The sequence below is a fragment of the Lactuca sativa genome, chromosome 8 (assembly GCF_002870075.4).
Source record: "Lactuca sativa cultivar Salinas chromosome 8, Lsat_Salinas_v11, whole genome shotgun sequence".
Classification (NCBI taxonomy): Eukaryota; Viridiplantae; Streptophyta; class Magnoliopsida; order Asterales; family Asteraceae; genus Lactuca; species Lactuca sativa.
The window spans coordinates 42,428,615-42,434,591 of record NC_056630.2 but is presented as its reverse complement, the minus strand read 5'-3'; the positions used below and the strand labels follow the sequence as shown (position 1 = coordinate 42,434,591).

At 35.5% G+C, this 5,977-nt stretch overlaps 1 pseudogene; it reads right to left on the bottom strand.

Moving 5' to 3' along the window:
* Positions 1-1,949: 1,949 nt before the first annotated feature.
* Positions 1,950-5,649, bottom strand: LOC111892721 (lysine-specific demethylase JMJ25-like; annotated as a pseudogene).
* Positions 5,650-5,977: the final 328 nt, after the last annotated feature.

The window sequence follows — 5,977 nt, the reverse complement described above, 5'->3', positions numbered from 1 at the left end:
CAGGGCGTCAAGTACTCTAGTGTCGATTAGTATGGTTATGAGTATCTCCATGTTTACCTTAAAATTCATGGCCTTAAGGTAACGGTAATTAACACTGTATGCTGGAAACACACTCTTAGAATTACTCTTTGTTTTAGACCTTGCTAGTTGTATCTTTCATTTGATACCGTCTGGGGTCTGTGTCTCCATTTGTTAGACTGAGTCAGGCGTGTCAATCATTCGATACTCTCCTAGAGTCTATGATTTCTTTTGCCTTAGATAGCAGTATTTTACTGCTGAGGCATATGTTATTTTCCCTATTGTTTATCCTCCTACTTACTTTAAAATCAAATACCCACTACTAGAAAAACAACCTTTTACAACGCTCATTGCGCGTCGTAAAAGGCTCAGACGACGCGTAAATGCGCGTCAAGGAAGGCCCTGTCATAAAGAGAGATGACACACTTTTGCGCGTCGTCTATAGACGACGCTCATTTACGACACGCAATTACGACGATCGTTTACAACACGCAATGCGTATCAAGGAAGGCCCTGTCATAAAGGAAGACGACACGAATTCGTGTGTCGTAACCTTATGACGCGCGTGTTAATGACACGCAATGCATATCAAGAAAGCCCCTGTCAAGAAAGGTCATGTCATAAATGAAGATGACACACATTTTTGCGTATCATAATTTTAAATGTTTAAAAAAATATTATTAATAGATTTACTTATTTTCAAATTAAATTTGTATTTAATGTTTCATAATAGAAAATAAAATATCATATACAAAAAATAGAATCCATTTCATAAATTTAATGTCATACAAATAATCGTTCCATGGAAAGATAAAACAAATCAATAGAAGTTGTAACAAAAATTTACAAACGAATTAGATACAAAAAATACAATCCATTGCCCCTTTACTTACTCATGATCAGCCTGCAAGTAGCTAACTAATCTGTACAAATTCACCCTTGTTTCTAATTATTTTCTTAAATACTTTACAAACATAATTCATCCATAGTACCTTAACTATAGTTGCAGCCCTGCTTCTTCTTCTTTTGAACTCATCTCTTTCAACCGTTGCTCTAAGCCTAGTCTGAATAGATACAACAGCTCCTTGTCAATTATGTGAAAAATACAACCGGAGAGTGGCCTACCTTCATAATAGCAACAACTAACGTAGCAGGAATGAAAGAGAAGGCAATACTCACAACAAACTTCGATAAATAAATTTTATGAAGAGAAAATTTTATGAAGAGAAAAATTAATGAAAATGTAATATATCATTATATTGTATGGTAGAATGGCATTAGGGAAGGAATGGAATGGAATGGTTCATTCCATTCCATCCAACGAAACAAAACCTAAGCATAAACACAAGGAATCATACCTCTGCAAGTTTGTGCCCACTCTTTACAAGTTTCCACCTTTCCTTATCCAAACATAGCACTTTAATATCTCCATCATCATATAACAAAATTAGTTAAAAAAAATAGGGTCAACAGGCAAAACAAGTCAAAAGTTGACAAAGTGTATTCAAATGAATACAACCTCCTAAATAGTTATTATTAATAAAATTAGATAGCTATTTTGATCATATGTAGTCATGTCTAAGTTTCAAAATTTTTAAGAGGGAGTAGTGGATTGCACCTGAAGTGGATTGCAGATTTGCAGTGGTAGCGGGATTTCTCCGGGTTGGCTTCAACGGTGGTCTTCTGGTGGTGGCTGGTGGTCACCGGAAAACAACACATCAGTAAAAAAAACCAAATCAAAGCATCCTTACCTGTTCTGTGGGCAGTGGCCACCGGATTTTGGGGGCGTTCAACGGTAGCCACCGCAAGAATGTCAACCAGAAATTAGCCACCACAAAAATATTAATTTATCCAATAATATTAAAATTTTAATTAATCAGGTTTTTATGATATAACCCTGGAAAGAAGAGAAATTTTATGATATTCTTGCCTTAAATGCACTCAGTAATTTTATGATATTCTTGCCTTAAATGCCTTGAATCTGACTGCACGGATTCTTTAAACTCCTGGAACAAATGAATTATACTTTCTAAATTCAGTACAATATACAGACATAACCCAAAACATGATAATGATAATGATAATAGAAGAAAAGATACCATACCTGTAGCTTTGGGTAGATTTGTGACATGGCAATTCATCCCCACAACATCAAGCCCTGATGATCCCTATTATTTCCAAATGAAGCAATTTAATGAAGTTTGAAAAAGTATAATAACTAGTGGTAAGTTATTAACCTTTAGATTTCTGACTTAATGGGCACATCCAGCAGGTATTAAGACAGCATCTCCAAGCTTTTGGACAAAACTCCATGCTTCAATCCCTGATCACAACCAAAAAATAAAGCACATTCAGAGATTTTATATCAGTGAGAAAGGTGATACATAACACGCCTTGCAAATGCATACTAACCAAAATCTTCCTTGAGCTTCCTTTTATGGTCCATGGTTAAGTAAAATGTTTGATCATGAATTGGGTGTATAACCTGGACCAAAGAAAATACAATTGAACAATTTAAAAAATTAATATGTAGGATTGTGATGCTACACATAAAAGAATTTCAACTAAAAGTAAGGATTAATACCTGCTGCAGTGGAAGACAGAAGGAATGTCTAAACTCTCTGAAATGTTTTTTGAGATATTCTTCGAGTTTAGGAGTATCTTCCCTCCTAAATATTTCCAAAAAAGCACCTCCATCTCCCAAATCAGATCCAACCACACAAGTACCTGAAGTATCATCCTAGCTATCACCTTCTTCACTATCAGAAGTATCACTTGTTTCCTGCGCTTCTTTTTCTTTCGTTTATTTCCATCTGGTCCCTCAACTCTTTGATTTGAACCCTTTCTCTTCCTCTTATCTTTTTTATCAATGTCAAACTCAACTCCTTCACAGCTTTCCTTCTTCAATAAATATTGGTCCGATTGATTACTAGTAGTTTTATGCCCTTCTTGTTTCTTCGACCCAACAACTTGCTCAGAAGTAGCATCTTTCGTGTTATCAACATAAAGTTCCTTCTGATCCTGAGCATTGTGCAACTTTTTTAATACATTTATCCTTTTACAATGTTCAGAATCGAGGGTCACAGTTGCAGTATGAGTCAGCACATTCACCTGCATGTCACTAGAAAAAATATTAACGAATGAAAATATATAAAACCCAGAACAGATTGGGTGTGCAAAACAGAGAATATATCTCTTTGAAATAACTCTTCACAAGAAAAGCTAACATGACAGGTTCAACTTTTTCAAAATGGTTTTATTTTGAAATACCAAAATGTTTAGATCAGGGTTTTGTCTTCTTAAAATAAAGCTAGAGATGATTTTATATTGTAAATAAAAAACAGGCATTGCAAATTTATGTTTAACTCGGATAGTAAATATACAGCTACTTCATAAAGTTCACTTCACTTTACTTTTCTAATTAGTGGTTCTTTTTTCCATGGTGAGTCCAAGAAGTACTTCATAAAGTTCACTTCACTTTACTATACTAGGAGAGAAGTTCATATCAATAGAAATAGAAAATGTTCTCCCAAGCTTGTATGAACTGTATACATCCACCAATCACCTCAGAACACTAGATGACTAGAAAAATAAATAAAATATGTAAAATATAGAAGTACTTATCCAAGCTCACACCAATCCAAATAGTTAATAGCAGCCTCATCTGAGAGCTTGTTTTCTTTGGAATTTGAAGCCCAGCGAAAAGCACGCCACATGACCATGGGTTCCCAGCTCAACCCAAGTGTAGTTTCAAGAACATTACTGACAATCACAGGCTCCCCTTTTGACCAATGCCACTGGAAATGCTTTAAATCTCCATATTGAATGTCTATTGCACGTGGACAATACAAGTAATTGTCTCTAGAATTTTCACGGGAAGCAGCTTTTCGTAATTGCTGATCACCACCATCTAAAGAACATGTGCACCATTTCTCAGGCATATCCCTCATATCTTCCTACAGTTTGTGCATATTTAAGAGCTTTTGTGCTTTCTCTAGCAATTCTGAAACACTGTCAAGTGACTTTATGTGCATCAACTCTAAAATCCCACGAACACAACCACCCATGCTTTTTGGAGGGCAAAGAATTCTGCCATCAACCAAAGAATTCCAGTCGTGAGTTTGCTTTTCCTTCGGCGCAGGATGTTCAGCAGCCTTCTCAACATAACATGTCTTTTTCCATGCTTTCCTGAATCCCTTAGGGTTGCCATGTAAGTACTCAGGCCCTGGATCTTTATGTTCAATGATAACTTCTTCTTTGTTTCCTTGAGGGTTACCATCTCGCAATTCCCAACAACATTGAAGGCAAAGGTTATAATGACAAGAAGGGCAGCTTCTATGCAAGTCAAAAATTGATGTTTTACAGCAGTCACTGCATATATCAGGGAACAATCAAAACAGGAATACATCAGCCAAGAAACAAAATCCTCAAAGACTTGTACAATCATTGAAATGACATACCAGTGAATTTGCTTATCCAAGCTGCACTCTACCTTCTTCAACTGTACCTCCAATATAGAAGATCATGCCCAAGTAATAAAGTCAGGAAAACCTACATAAAGTATGGCTGATTACCATTTATCCATTCATATTGAGTTCAAGGTCAAAGATTCAAGTTCGTGTCATCCATTATGAGATCATCTATAGAAATTAAGTTAAAATGATGAAACCATAAGAATGAAATAGTCATCATCATTAATCAAGAATCATATATATGGCATCACTGATTTAGATTAGCTACAATGTGAACTAGAAGGTCTACATTTTAAATAAAGCAAGAAAAATGAGATAAACAACAAAAAATACCTTGAATTCTAAACTCTATTGCTATCTCTTTCATGTGCTGCTCATTTACATGCTTCAAGAACGGAAAAAGCACATGTAGGATGTAAATAGAATATTGAACTTTTTGATCATCATTAGGTTTGAAATCAATCTCTCTTTGACCTAAAACCAACAACAGATTCAGTATTAAATTTCTTATCTGGTTAAGAGTAAGAACATCAACAAAAGATGAGCTACAGGAACCAACTATATTGTATACATTTCGCAAGCAATTTATAGAGTTGCTTTTGCCTTGGCAAACAGGGCAACACTTAGCAAAAATTTCCTCTGTCATGTTAGGGTACCTATAGAACAGAATAAACAAAGAGAGAAAGATGAAAACTGCCAACGATTTAACTACAGTATGCTTAAAAGACAATTTTCTACAATTGGGCATCAAGTTAGTAAGTTACGAAAGCATGCTTCTACAAAGGTCAATAATGACTACTTGTTGCACCAACAAAAAAATGTAGCAACGCTGATGCCAACGCTGAAGTTTAGTTACAGATTCTCCACGTCCTAATTCTTCAGAAACTCCATAACCTATATATCTTTTAGGACCCATGTATGGCTTCAAAGATTTTTCAGGCACCTTGACAGCAAGATTAAGGTAGCCATCACAAGGATGTGTATATTCTTTGAAGGGCAAGGAAGTGATGAATTCAACACCATGACATGGAAACCGTTCTTCAAATGAATTTGATGGAGGCCAGTCTTTCAGCTTTAGGATCTGAGGCCACCCTTCAGTGTCATATATACCGTCCGTATACCAAGTAAAAAACTTTTGAAGATTATCATCAACCTGCATGTCATGAGAAAAGTTGATTAGGCATGTAATATATCTAAATGTAGTATTAACTTAAAGGCAAACAACAAGTAAACCCAAATCCTATATAAATGGGGTAAGAGGGAGGTAAGATGTATACAGTCCTATTTTCACCCAAGGGTAGATAGAATGCTTTCACAGATGACCTCTGGCATATGAAACGTGAGCTCACAAGGATGAATAGAGGGGAGAAAAAAAAGCACATACAAAGCAATAAAGTTGAATGAAAATAACGGGACAACAATAATGAGGAAAATCACTCCCTAATATTTTTTTATTATTGCATTCAGTATCTTGTCCCACACAACAT